A 14758-nucleotide genomic window follows, 5' to 3' on the forward strand; every position below is an offset into this window, starting at 1 on the left:
AGAAAGAACAAAAAGGTCCCTCTCGCAAGAGAACAATTCATGAATTCATGTGCCGCAGTCGAACACGTCTTTCACTGACACTAGCACGAGTAGCTAAGAAACGCACAGATGAAAACGCATTCAAATCGTATTACAGGCAATTTCTTCTGAATGAATACTAGCCAGACCTCAGGATTACCATACCTCGGCGTCGCCCGCCGCATCATGCCACCTCATTTTATCGCTTGCGTCTTACATTCTCTGCATTACATGTCATTCTTTACTTCGCCTAAAGGCTACTCCAAATTGTTTCGACACCTTCCTATCTTCCCATTGTATCGCAGTTTTGTGGTGGTTTGAAACGACGAAAATATTAATAAAACTGATTGATTGATTGAAATGCAGACGCGCATGGAGACGTATTTCAAAGCAGGAATTGCGCAGCTGTTGTAGTTGACACCGAAGCGTCAGCATCAAGCCAACATGCGCAGGAAGCCTGTAATTTTCGAACGCACAACCATCAGCAACGCAGCCTGCCCGGAGGCCCTGTGGATATAAAGCTGTATCAGCTGTATCAGCAGTATCAGCTGTATCACCCTGTGGATATAAAGCTGTATCAGCTGTATCAGCTGTATCACCCTGTGGATATAAAGCTGTATCAGCTGTATCACAGAGCTGTATCAGTTGTATCGCAGCTGTATCACTCATATATCAGCTGTAGCATGAATTATCGAAAATTTTCGCGCTTCACGCTGGCTCACTAAACAGTACAACAATAATTTCATGGCAAAAGCGAACAACGTGATGGGGGACGGTTTATCACCCTATAGGAGCCCAAGACTCAAGGTTTTTTGCGGAGCCTGACGAAGTGCTGTTACGGCCCTGGCTATAATGCGTCCTGATAATGCTAATAAACCAATGATGATGATGATCTAGTTTACGTCTGACATTGCGTGCTTGCATAATCACTGTAGGGGACGATACCCTTGTGTTCCGATACCTGACTATTTTGCATCCCAGACGTAGTCTTGGCGTGTTACTTTTTATGCAGAGAGAAACCTGGATGATAAAGCTGATAATTGAGTGATACAGTTCATACCTGAGTGACATGGTTGATACTTGAGTGATAGCCTACTAGACTATTTCGCGCATCTCAGACATAGTATAGACGTGATACTTATTGCAGAGTGATACCTGGGTGAATCTCGGTACGGTTTGTCTTATATAACATGGGAGCAGCGATGATTCTCAAAGTTAAAGTAATTAAAATAATAATAATAAAAAAATCGAGAATTTTTTGAACACAAGACACCGATTCCATACAGGTAGAGTGATACAGCTGATACAGCTTTATATCCACAGGGTGATACAGCTGATACAGCTTTATATCCACAGGGTGATACAGCTGATACAGCTTTATATCCACAGGCTGATACAGCTGATACAGCTTGATATCCACAGGGTGATACAGCTGATACAGCTGATACTGCTGATACAGCTGATACAGCTTTATATCCACAGGGCCTGCCCGGACACAGGTTGTCGCCTCAGGCTCGAATCGCCGTGCAAAGTGCGAGTCTGCAACAAAGACTTTGCTCGTTCCCTTGCTCGGTGCAGAGCGGAGAGTGAGAGAAGGAAACAAACAAGAGCGTCAATATTTGCAAGAGTGGGAGACCAACAGCGCTGTGACGTGCCGACGCCGGCGCCCAGGTCCAAAATCGTCCATCAAACAACAACATTGGGATTCTTACCTAACCAAATTACGTTTAATATAATGGACTGCAAGAATTCCAACTGGACCCACTACAGAAATCATATACTGCGCTTACGATGCCCAGTTTATTTTCTGATTCGCTGTTTTCGGCAGCTCAAGTCTCCGATCCCAAATCGTCCATCAAACAACAACGTCACGTATTGGTGAAATTCAAAACTCAAGCACACCCAAGTATCAAAACATTACCTCAAACGTACACGAGCTACACTTTCAATATGAGTCATTCTCACTTATGCTGGGAGACCGGTGTACTTCTACTTTTTCGAAGTACTCAAGTAGTTTTCCCCTACTTCTGGTACTTACTCAAGTAGATATGATTTTCGCTACTTCTACTTTTACTTCATAATATTTTGTGATCCACTTACTTACTTTTCGCTATCTTCAGTTTGTCAAGTAGAAGTAGTTTAATCCCCCAATAAGAGAGATAGCCTAAGGAATTTCGGAGCTGTTTTCACGTATAGTTACAACATTTAATTTTCATAAAAGTCATGTAATAGGCTACCCAAAATTTTCGTTGCGCTTCGCGCACAGTACTTAAGGGGGTAAGGTACTCCCAGATCATCAAAATTTTTCATAATTTTTTTATTGCAGAATTACAAAGTATGAGACTAGCTCTTTCCAAAAATGTAATCATCTTGCATGATTTCAAGCTATAAGTAGGTTAAAATTCCATTTAAAATCTCTCATTTTCGTAAAAATTCCATATCCACACCCCCCCCCCCCATATTTTTAACCAGCTCAAAATTGTCACTAAAGACCACATCCTTATACTTTGAACAGTTATTAAAAAGAGCCATATCTGTAATCACTCAAGCATGAATATCAGGAAAAGGAAGGAAAGGAAAGGACGTAGTTTATTTTTGTCCTTGATGTTTTTGCGGCATATACACCGACTCATGATACACATACAGACGATCTGCGCATATGCATACCATGAGTGCATGATGTGCATATGCCACTGGACAAGGAAGTGCAGATATAGCCTTTACAGCTTTCTAAGTCATGCACCACCCCTCCATGCTATCCCAGTAATGCATGAGCGCCAAGCAGGGAAGCCATGGATACCAGTGTTACTACTCAGGTCTTTGGTCTGACCCGGCCGGGAATCGAACCCACGACCTACCGATCAAGAAGCCGGGCGCTTAACCATTATGCTATCTTGATCGGCAAAACATTCTTTGGCAGCCAAAGCAGTTGTAAAGCACAGTCACAAGACACTGTGATTACTGATTAGCTATCCTGTTGTCGGTGGCCGATTTTTGAATTATTTTGTGGGAAAACTGATAGTTAGTTGTGATTTTACAATGGGCGGGACAAAGAAAACAACAACACAGGCATTTGACCAGAGTAGGAGAAAATATTATGATAAAGTCATTCAAGAAAAGTTTGGAACTTTTATCTGCGTTGAAGTCTGATGGTGGTAGATGGAATTCAGAGGAAACCTTTTTCCTAGCAAGTCATGCATGATGCAGTTATTCAATGTATTGTGACTTGCCCGGACTGTGGTTCAACAGGCAGGGGCTATTGGCAAAATATCCAGCAAGGCTTTGCCACAGAGATTAGCATCGGAGTGTCGTGCTGCAAGAAAGAAATTTTTCGTCGGTTCACCTCATCAAAAGAGATGATGTTGAACAGGAAGACAAAAAGCATTGTCATCACCAGATCAACACTAAAATGGAGCCAGTATTATGATAATGCCATCGTAAATGGTGCACCAGATGCACAGGAAGCATCGAGGAAGTGTGGGCAATACTGATGCCCAACAGCTCAACTCCAGAAGAACCGATGCACGGCAATTGTGATGAAAGGAGGTGCTTTTATTTGAAGGTAAAACTTGAAGATGCTACCGATCCAATCCGCAAGTATCCGCTGACATCCAAAATGTATCAAATGGTCAAACCCGACTTCAAGGACCTTGCAAGTATTGAGCTTTTTTCAAATTGCATGACCTTGCAAATGCAGAATGCTAAGGGTTATGCAACTCTAATTAGTATTGGAGTGCCATGATGAAATTGATGCTAAAAATTCTATGTTTGAAAGATCACGCGTGAAATATGGGTGAAGTATCTCCACTCACACTACCTGCAATCGGTATTTTGACAATATCGCAGTATTCTTGATATGTTGTTTCATCTTTACAACATCTAACTGATGTCCAATTCAAGGTCTGTAAATTTTTCGAATCTGGGATAGCAGTTTTGAGTAAAAAATCATCAAATCACTCATACTTTTTATGACTGATTTTGCATTTAGGCACATTCAATTGTCTTCAAATTTGGCTATGTACTGAATAAAGCATGCCTGTACCATTTAAAAGCAACAGATTTCAAATACCTGCTCTACTTTTTCAATAAAATATTTTTCAATTTTCAAAGTTGATTTTCTCCTATTTCTAGTTTTTGTTAATATGGTGTCACGGGGAAAGCGAATTTTGATATCAGAAGACCTTCAATTCTGATCAAACTTGGCTCAGTACAAGCAGTAGGGCTGTTCTACCTGCTGAAACTATTGTTTCTTCTATAAGAGTTTTAGTTTACTTACTTTGCTACTTATGATCTGAATTTTATGAAAAAAAATCGAAAATTCGGCACCGTACCAGTACCAAACACATATTTCGTAAAATTTTTCGAAAAATCGGAAGTTTCAAGCGTTTCAGCAGGTGCTTAGAGGCCTTAGGACACTTTATGAAGCATTTTTTAGGATATCTCGGCATCCATCGAAGAGACAGGCGTTTCCCCGTGCTAACCGTCCGATTCACCAATCTCCCCCCCAATTCGGGCCCAAGGAATTTTTGTAAAATGCTGAAATTTTTACAGTGTATAAAGTTGAGTATAAATAGTTCACATACCTATTTTTGAGAATCTAGGACTGACTGTTCAGGAAATATCGCAATTTGAAAATTTTGTGTGTCTAGCAGTACCTTACCCCCTTAAGGTCTGTCAAATATGCTTTAACGGAAGTATCGCTGAATATAATTAGGATACCGGGTGTCCGTGGTTCCGTTCACACCGCAGTTGCCTATATCAAATATTTCATCACTGTAAGTATGGCCCCCCATACCGTTTGAAACTATCGTTTCTAAATCTTGCAATAACCTATTATACCTAGCAGCCCATTACGAGTCCTAATCTGGAAAAGTGGGCATTGCCTTTTTTAACGTTAGACCTATTTTAGCAGAACACCGTTGAAACTTTCTGGACAAAAGACATGAAATATATTTTCCGCTATTTAGAAGTATAATTTGTATTTGTCTTTCAATGACGAGTATTATCAGTTGAGTTCTAATCATAGTTTCAGTTTTTTTGTCTGGAAAACATAGATGTTGAAGTATAAAAGCAAGTGCATGTGGTCATGGTCATGGGTTATATTTTCTGAAAATAAAGCTACACACTATATGGCAATTTCACTATCTGCCATATATTTAATTAACGTGTAGCCTACTAATTTTACAATGTTTTAAAGCCGTATCCGACACAAATTCTCCGTATTTGCTCATCGACTGAACTTGCGGCCTTATAATATGGGGGAGGGTGCCATGCCATATTATCTAAAGCGGGGTGTTCGAGTAAACAAAGAATTAGTATCGCATTCAAAATCAATACTATCATTTAGATCCCGTCTTATGGACGACAGCTTATTCTGTCAAACATTGACGCCTCCCGCAGTCCTGGGATACATCAATATGAATCAAGCTCTATTCCTCGTACCTCAACTTGCAGCTTTTGACAGTCCATGCGAACGAATTACGACCGTTTTCACAACTACTTACTTACTTGAGTAGATTTAAAGTCAGTCAATTCTACTTCTACTTCAAGTAGTTTTAGGTTGCTTACGAAAGAAGTACTTCTAATCGTAGTTGAGTAGAATTTTTCGTCGCTACTTCTACTTCTACTTGAGTAGCTTTCTTGATTACTTTGACCACCTCTGAGTACACCAGACAACGAAGAAACAATATATGCAGCAGTTTAACAATGTCTCATGCAACATAAAAATCATAATGTTCAACTCGTACAAGTCGTTTTGCAATCCGCGATCTCATGTCCGCAGTCTGATTTCAATGAACGATCAACATGTCATCAAAATGTCAAAATGATACAATGTCACTAGCCGACAGAAAACATGGGGGGGGGGGGGGGTCTGCTGATTGGAGAAACTGACCAACATAACGGTAGGGTTCCATGCGTCCGTAATTGAAAGTGTCCTTGGAGGACGCCCGGATGTCCTCTTTTTCGAGAATTTTTCGACTTTTTTGAAATCTTTGGTTTAATATAGGAGAAAATTGGACCGAAATACGAAATCAGCACTCAAGTAACGGTCCGGCAGGTTATTTCATATAAGTGGCTATTTCAGAAGTCGAGTCGGAATGATCACCTTTTTTTTAGTCAACCAACTACAAAGTCGAAAAGAATTTACCAATTTTTCCGGATTTTACTCCGTTTTATAAGTCTGAAAATTTTGAAGAAGCGTCCTCTTTTCACAATCCCAAAATATGGTCACCCTAACTAACGGGCCAACCTTTAGGAAATTGCAACTTGCGGCGCCTTGGTCGCAACGTTTGGTGAAAATTTGATGGAGATCTTCGACGATATATGCATTATTTGGGGGTTTACGTGATATGAGAAACCAATTTTTAGCAATCATTTTAGCGGAGAAATTTTGCAGTTCATATTTTCCTCGCTGTTCGTCTTGACAGATTCAGCAGTTCATCCTAAAAAATAATGCCATGAAATGTTTGTTTGGTTTTAAGTTTTTTTTTCTTCAATATCAAAAATTCGCGTTTTTCACTTCGATTAATTTAGATGGATGAATCACGAACTTTTCAGCATTTTCATCATTCCTTCAAAAATAAACTTTGAAAAATGGCGCTTTGCTTATTACAAAAATAGCACATACATTCTGCGTCGGGAATTACATTCTCGTCCGCCTGATATAATCGCTCCACTCCCTTCGCGGGTTAAAGCGAAGGGATGGTGTGAACCTCTAAAAGATTCAGGCTCGTGTGAACGCGAACGTTTTTGAAAGGTTCTGTGTGAACGCGAACGTGAACCTCATGACGTCACGTGACGTCATATTGCTAATTCCGACCCAACATTTCAGTGAAGTGATAGCCTATATTAATGTACAGTGTACACGATTCCTAGCGACGACTTGGGTCATATAATGCCCCAATGCTGGAGTACATATTGACGTTTTAAGCGTCGCCAAATGTTTCAACTTGGGAAATCAAATGATATAATAATCCCATTAAATCAATATCTTCCGTCACTTTGCCAACAAATTCGGCGAGGGCTTACAAGGGAACATAAGCTTACTCCCTAACGGTCTATAGGCCAGACCGGACAATGTATTCGGGGACTGAGTATTGCTACGTTGATATTGAGCAAAGTGTATAACGGATTTATGTGCTTGCCACCGATATTAATCATTTAACAAGTTATATACGCCAGCAGCCAACACTCCAATCGCTTGGATGCGGTTTTTATGATACAATAAACATATCAAATCAAGATTGACCCCGTACGCCTGCTAGATTTTTTACATCAGGTCACGATATCAATTTCATTGATTGGTTGAATAAGGATCATTCGGTGACTACCTACCCCCTACATGTAGTGTATTTCGCTGTTGATGTTGTGTGATTGCTGGTCAAGCTCACAGCAGAGAGTCACAAAATATTCACAAACGGAATTCGAGCAAACTTTTGTAACAATGCAAGTAAATTTTTGAAATTGTCAAGGTGGATGCTCGTTTAGTGTTGATTTGTATGCTGCCAGCGGCATGCATAGAGGGGTCCGCAGTTGAAATGCGATAAATTTCAACCAAAGATGTTATATATTCAAGCGATAATTGTAATATATGAAAAAGGTTCACAGTGCAGAACCTACAAATGTTCGTTTGTGAACGTGAACCTCTAATTTTCCGAGGTTCACACACAGAAAGCGAATGTGAACCTCTCGTTCACACCATCCGTAAAGGATATGACTACCGATCCATTCGGGAACGGACTATTTACTATTTCCGAACACAACCTCATACTTTCACGCGAATACCTTATTCGTGCGGTGTGACACACCATTTGCTTACAGTTGTCTAATTATTGAAAGATTAGATCTCGATTGCGATTATGAATTATTGCGATTCTTCTTACATTCATATCACCGCGCAATTTACTTCTCACCACCGTATAGTTAGTTGCCAATCGATATTTTCGGTTTTTATATTCATGGCATCTCCGTGTAATATAACCTACCCATTCCGGTATTTTAATTTCAGAATATATTTTTTTAAACCTAATCCATACATTTATTTTGACGATTATACCTTTCACCTATTCATTCGTGGTATGACTTCATATGTAAGTCATGAGACATTAAAGGTCAACTGCATGTCGGAAAAGACTTTTGCTTATTTCGTAGATTATGTGGTTAGGAATAATAAAAAAATAATGAAAAGGAAAAATGCGTGATAGTTTTCAAGTAATTTAAATTACAAATCGAGATTCCGAAAAACGGACCCGAAATCATCCAGCCGTGAAATGACGTCAAGTAGTTGACACAACAAAAATTCTTGTTATTCCTGTTGGCTGTTAGGTGGGATTCGTTGCATAGATTTGCTGTGGATTTGAGTCATTGAGTGAGATCATGAAGGCTGTGAAGGAGGTGATTCATAGAGTCAGATGTTATGTCGCGTATGGTTGCTCCAATACGCAATATGCCGTGCCTACAATGTCTTTACATCGCTGCCAAAATCCATCCGTATACCGTCAGGTGACCGGACGCCGCGACCAAAAGTGCGGACTTAATAGACAACCAGAGGCAGAGACATTTTCAATGACGTATCCGAGATACGAAACGTGCAATAAAGTTGACTGCTGACCACGGAAACTCTCACACTTAGTGCCGACGTACTGCAGCAGTGCCGTTCATACTTTATTTTCACGCACCAGTGAAATTGTGGTAATGGCAGAGGATCGCACTTCTAAAGCTATGCAAAGTGTCCAAAATCGGTTAGTGAAAATGTACTGTGTTAGCTGGTATTGTAAGAGTGTAACTAACCGTTTATAGTAGCATTGACTGTGGTACGGTAGTCATCAAAGTAGTTATTGTTTACACTCATGTGCATGTGCAATCATCATCATCATCATCATTGGTTTATAAGCAATTTTATCAGTTCAATACACCACAAAAAATGCGATACAATGAAAAGTCAGGAAGATGTCTAAGCAACAAGGAGTAGTCTATGGAAGAACTAGGGCGGCATGTCATGGGAAGCGAGATCGATAGATCAGTCGTGGTCCGGTAATCTTGAGGATGGACTGTATATAGGCAAATAACTGAAATAAGTATGCCTTGAAAAACTTTGAGTAGAAGTGTACGTAGTCTGAAATAAAGCCACTTAAAAATCAATCAAGAAAGAAGATGTATAAAGGCATTAGTTAACAGGAGTCTGTAACCTGCTGACTTCATGATCTATAATGGTTATGTCGCAGAGCTCATTTTATTGGAAGAGTTGCTATTACTTTTGAAAATAAACTTCTGTTTGTGTACATGTGTAGTCATATAATCATATTAGTTACTTAAGTTACTGAATGAAGACTGTCAGATATCAGTGACTAAATCTCTCAAGATATCGACAGCTCAGTAAAAGATTAAAACGTATCACTATCACCATAGCAGTCCAAAAGTTGGGTAGGATGCAGTTGGAAATCCTTCATTTTTATGATACTTCGGAACAGCATTTGGTACACTGCCTTTGATTCGACTTTATTATAAAAATCTGCAATGTTTTTACACCTGCTTTAGATTCCTGCAATGAAGAAGTCGACGCATGTATTCAAGCAAGACCAGATACGGCGGAGTCGACCAAGTCAATTGCGATGGCTTCCACATTCAACTAGCGGCATCGTGAAAATTAGTTGAAGCCATTGCTGGACAAAAGAAGCTATTGTTGGACACAAAACTACATTTCTCTCCCTGACACAGTAGTACTGTTGATGGATTGGTTGTTGCATTTATTATTTTCAATACAATTATTCCTTCGCGAAGCATTGCAAAATTGAAATCCTTTGAAAATACTAGATGTGAATTTTGATCGGATGTACAGACAGGATTTCTCGTTCGTTTGTGTTGCAGAATCCCAATGGCCAGCAAACAAAACTTCGTACACAGTATTTCTCAGCTTCCTGAAAAGCATAATTGTTGTGTAACTGACGGGTAATTACTTGGCACCCGACTCAACGTTTCATGTGAATGAGACTCATTCGCTCATGCATCGAACTAGATGGTATAATTATATGACAATATTCCTGATGATATCTATAGTGAGATATCTCTCTGATTGAGCTACTGATTGAAATCCTGGTAATGCTGTGATGCACTAATAATTCGTTAGTTGCTCTCCCACTAATAGTTTGCATAAGTTGGCAATAACCTCCATCCTCTATCCTGTAATTGATAATACCAAGATTAATAACTGAAAAGAGGTAGGGTACTCCACCAAATTACACATACCGGTGTATTTCATTGGGTATAGACAAGCGGCTTCAGCTGAACAAGCTAGGCTGATCATACTATATATTACTAACCTCCTTAGGTTATTCATCAATAATCATACTCAGACGACCACTCGTTTTCGGAGCAGTAAGGAGTTCCACTGATACGGGATTGAGCTCATCAACACTTGATACGTGTTCACTGTTCAGTTTAAACATTACTTTCGTAAGCAAGGGCAAAATGCATACTTACATTCGTCATCTGAGTAATCGCACTCACTTGGTGAATCCATTACAAGCGAAACCTCCGCGATAACTAACTAATATAATCGCCCTGCTACTGAAAAAGCAACAGCCCTATAGCATACATCCGCAGCGGCCAGAAGAGATGTCAACTACATGACGTCACAATGAACATTTCGCTTTTTCTGTAAACATACCAATATTGGGACTTTCAGTCCAAATTACGGCAATTTCCGATTAGTTTGAAATACGGAAAGTCGGCAATTTCGGTATGAAAAAAAATTCTGAACATGATGAGGCGAAGTTGTTTATAAGATGCAGTTGACCTTTAACTTTTGCGCGTATTTAAGCGCTAATTTTTTACCTTTTATAACTATACCACGAATGTGAATTCGATACACGATAGATTCGTGAGCGACTTTCCGGTCGACTATAGCATAGCATTCCACCGCGATTCTATATGATAATTCCGCGGCAAAATCAACTCTTTTTAACCGAGAATTTAGATTTCGGGTATGAACTATTCATTATTAAAATATGCCAGCAGCACTGGGAATGTGGATTTTATAAGCCACTTTATTTTACATAATGTTAATTCATCTTATCAAGTATTCGTACAACCATAGCCTTTATATGGGCTATGGTACAACCTCGCTTTTGCTACAATCTCTCATTATGGTGATTTGATTTTAATCACATTTTAGCGTTACTGAAAACTCAGCGTTCTGCTGGAATTTACATAAACACGGAGGTTATTTCCCACCTTTTTAACATTAACGTCATCACATTTTTCATACTATAGGTCTTTGACATATTCGCGTTGGCTACTTCTAATTACCTTTACCTAAATAAGGGCGCTTTAACATGTTGAACAATTGTTTTTTCATTATTTTGTCCTTATATACTTACCCGCGATAATGTCATCTGAACACTATGCAGATTTTACAACCAAGCTACATGCGATACATATATATTTTACCTGCAATGTCGTTCGGACTAGGGTTGGGACTTCGGGATCAAATTTGAAATCCCGGGATCAGGATTTCCCTGGATTTTCGCTCCTCAATCCTGGGATTCCCCGGGATTAGAAAAGTAGTAAAATACACATACAAGTTACACAAATAACATTTAGTCCTTGTGATATTGAATTGACGCAAAGCATATGAGCATCAAGAGTATCATCGTTTAGATCAGGGGTCTCAAACTCCAATTTGCTCGCGGCCAATTTCGTAGTTTTTGATGACGCGTAGGGCAGCAGCATCAATTAGGGGTATAATATGTATTTCCCAGTACGCCTTTTTGTCGGACCTTGCAGATTGGCATTCCATACACATTGCGAAAATGTAATACACTATTGTAATATTCACGGATGCCACGTCAATTTTTCTGCACATGCGGAAAAGGCAATCTAACCGCTTCATATCTGATAAATAAGCAAATTACAATGGAACCAATCTTTACATTGCCGATGAGTAGGCTATATAGGTTAATTGTCACGTTATATAATGTAGGAGCTCTGGCTCCATCTCTCTCCTATCTGTTATGGTATAATGCTATATCACGTGACTTATCGCTGGTATATTACCTAGCGCGGGGCCTACAATAATAGGCCCGGCCGAGCGAACATCGTAATTGACTCAGATTAGATACGAGACTCATGTACGCTGTACTTACTGCTTAAACTATCCGAATTACTATCCACCTGTACAATATATCTGGAAAAGGCAATATTGTCGTATATTTGAACTGCCAGTCAAGAACTACACAGAACACAGGACGTTCGTGTCAGCTACTGCGGAAGTGCCAGTTAAGTATAAACTGCGTAAGCTGATATCTGTAGACCACGGACATGCCGTATACTATCGCAGACTAACGGACGGCCATATACCTATCGCAATAATACGCTCCTTGTGAAGCATCTTCCCAACATCAAATTACCCCGCAAAACCTGAGCACACTGCCTGAACTTCAACTTGCATTGCAACATTTCGTCTCACGATTTGTTGTTCACAAATTTAGATGGGTATTCAGTCAATTTGGAAGCAATGAAACATGCAATCTCATTGAAGAACAGTTATCAAACATCCTGTTTTTTAAAACGGTGTTTCCACAAAATTGGTGGTCTTATTTCAAATCCTGACCTATATCATGATAGGCACAAAAGCGATCCGAGTTGCATTGCCATTTGTATCTCCATGTGAAGATAGCTTCTTTGTTTTGAATGATATTAAAAGCTGTGCTCGAGAGAGACTGCTTGAAATTGACGACAAAATACGGGTGTGTCGTCAACAATCCAATGCAGCTTCGTTTCAGTCGCATTTATGATCGTACAAATCAGCATAGCCATCGCATTACCACGTATTTTTTTCTCAAAAAGCACATTTTTTGTAACGTTTTATAATTTTATAGTGTATATATATATCGACTTTTCAATTAGAGTAAAATGAAAAGGGCAAAAGAAAACAGGAAACAAAAAAAACATCAAGATAATCAGTTTTAGGCTCGTATTAAGCGTCTCCAACGTAGGCGGTCGTGGGCGTCTTCAAGCGACAGCCCGCGTTGCGCTAGGTCAGTCTCCATTGTCGAGCGCCATGTTTTCCGATTTATAGTGTACCACAAGCAAAAAAAATGGGAACCACATACTACTGACCTATACCACCTCGGAAAAGGGCTTTTTTTTTAGTAAATTCGCCATCAATCTGAATTGCCCCGTACGACGGTTACTGCCAAGATATTCTTGAAGAATATATAGATAGCTTCTACGCTTATGCTATCAGGAGATGCGCGAGGTCAGAATTCCGCTGTCGAGCGAATCTTCTTTACAACATCAGCACTCACCTCTTAGCAGTGTTGGGATCAAGTCACTACCTTCGAGTCACGAGTCATTTCGAGTCATTGCACATTTTGACTCGAGTCAAGTCAAGTCAATCGATTTTCGAAGGTGACTCGAGTCAAGTCAAGTCACTAGATTTTTGGAGGTGACTCGAGTCAAGTCGAGTCAAGTCAAGTCAAGTCACGAGTCAAGTCACATTTCAAGTCAAGTTGCATTTTCGAATGCCTACGCCATTGCATTTTGCTAGCTGTCTGGAATACAGATTATCTGGTCATTGATTTTGAACCGATGAACGAATATGAAGGTAAATATAAACGTAGACGGCGCTGTATCGCTTACATATACGAAGAAATGCTGAACTACGCAAGTATAACGGCAAAGCCTCAGTATATAGTTACCAGCCAATATAGAGAATTGATAAGAAACGAATTGATAAGATGCAATACATTACCCATTTACAAATGAATATGATACCATTCGAGCCTGCGCCAATGGTCGAGGACTATATAAACTATCTTCAAATTTAATTTCAAGAAAGAGGTTTGGTTCAGGTACAGGAGAACAGTAATAGACATTATCCTATTAAAATACATTACCATACTAGTTTACGACAGCGTAAGCTATAAGCTTCGATCACTTCGTAAGCGGTCAATTTATTTGTGAGAGAACAATGGAGGCTCAGTAAAACGCACGATCATTGAATGATTGGTCGCTCTCACGAGTTACACCAGCGTTTTGCGAACAATCCGATTGCAAGATACAGTGATTTTTATCGACATCGATTGCTTGATGACTTGAAATTGACTCGTGAATTTTGCTTCGAGTCACGAGTCAATCCACATTTCCGATACGTCGAGTCAAGTCAAGTCAAGTCATTTTAACAAAGTGACTCGAGTCAAGTCAAGTCATACGAAAAAGGTGACTCGAGTCTGACTCGAGTCAAGTCATGACTCGAGTCATCCCAACACTGCCTCTTAGTGATGGACTCAAGAGACGAACAGATTTTCAAGCGTTGATTTCAATGATAGCTCTGCACAGTTTTTTTCAAAATCCGAATACAATTAGAATGAATGAATATGCATCAACTTGGAAATTGATATCAACTCCAAATTAGTAAGGATACGGCAAAAATCAAGCTCACTTCATATGAAATTAGAGCAGAGGTGATCAAAGTAGTCAAGAAAGCCACTCAAGTAACAGTATAAGTATTGAATTGACGAAAAAATCTACTCAAGTACGAGAAGAAGTACTTCTTCCATAAGTAACCTAAAACTACTTGAAGTAGAAGTAGAATTGACTGACATTAAATCTACTCAAGTAAGGAAGTAGTTGTGAAAACGATCGTAATTTGTTGGCATGGATTGTCAGAAGCTGCGAATTCTATGCGAAAGGTGCAGAGCTTATGATGCATACCAGAGAGGTATCCAATTTTCGACAG

At 39.6% G+C, this 14758-nt stretch overlaps 1 protein-coding gene and 2 long non-coding RNA genes across 3 annotated transcripts in view; 2 read left to right on the top strand and 1 right to left on the bottom strand.

Annotated features, from left to right (window-relative positions):
* LOC145432702 (heat shock cognate 71 kDa protein) overlaps positions 1-14758 on the top strand; it is a 205649-nt gene that overhangs the window by 150054 nt on the left and 40837 nt on the right. The gene's annotated exons all lie outside the window — the stretch shown is intronic.
* Positions 8117-9827, top strand: LOC145432644 (uncharacterized). The gene is made up of 2 exons (XR_013912916.1): positions 8117-8759; positions 9556-9827. It is a non-coding gene; the product is annotated as an uncharacterized LOC145432644 (long non-coding RNA).
* On the bottom strand, positions 9748-11220 carry LOC145432652 (uncharacterized). The gene is made up of 2 exons (XR_013912918.1): positions 10525-11220; positions 9748-10446 (listed from the first exon to the last, which is right to left on the bottom strand). It is a non-coding gene; the product is annotated as an uncharacterized LOC145432652 (long non-coding RNA).

This window comes from Botryllus schlosseri, chromosome 2 (assembly GCF_051294905.1).
Source record: "Botryllus schlosseri isolate E-star chromosome 2, Bs_hap1, whole genome shotgun sequence".
Taxonomy (NCBI): domain Eukaryota; kingdom Metazoa; phylum Chordata; class Ascidiacea; order Stolidobranchia; family Styelidae; genus Botryllus; species Botryllus schlosseri.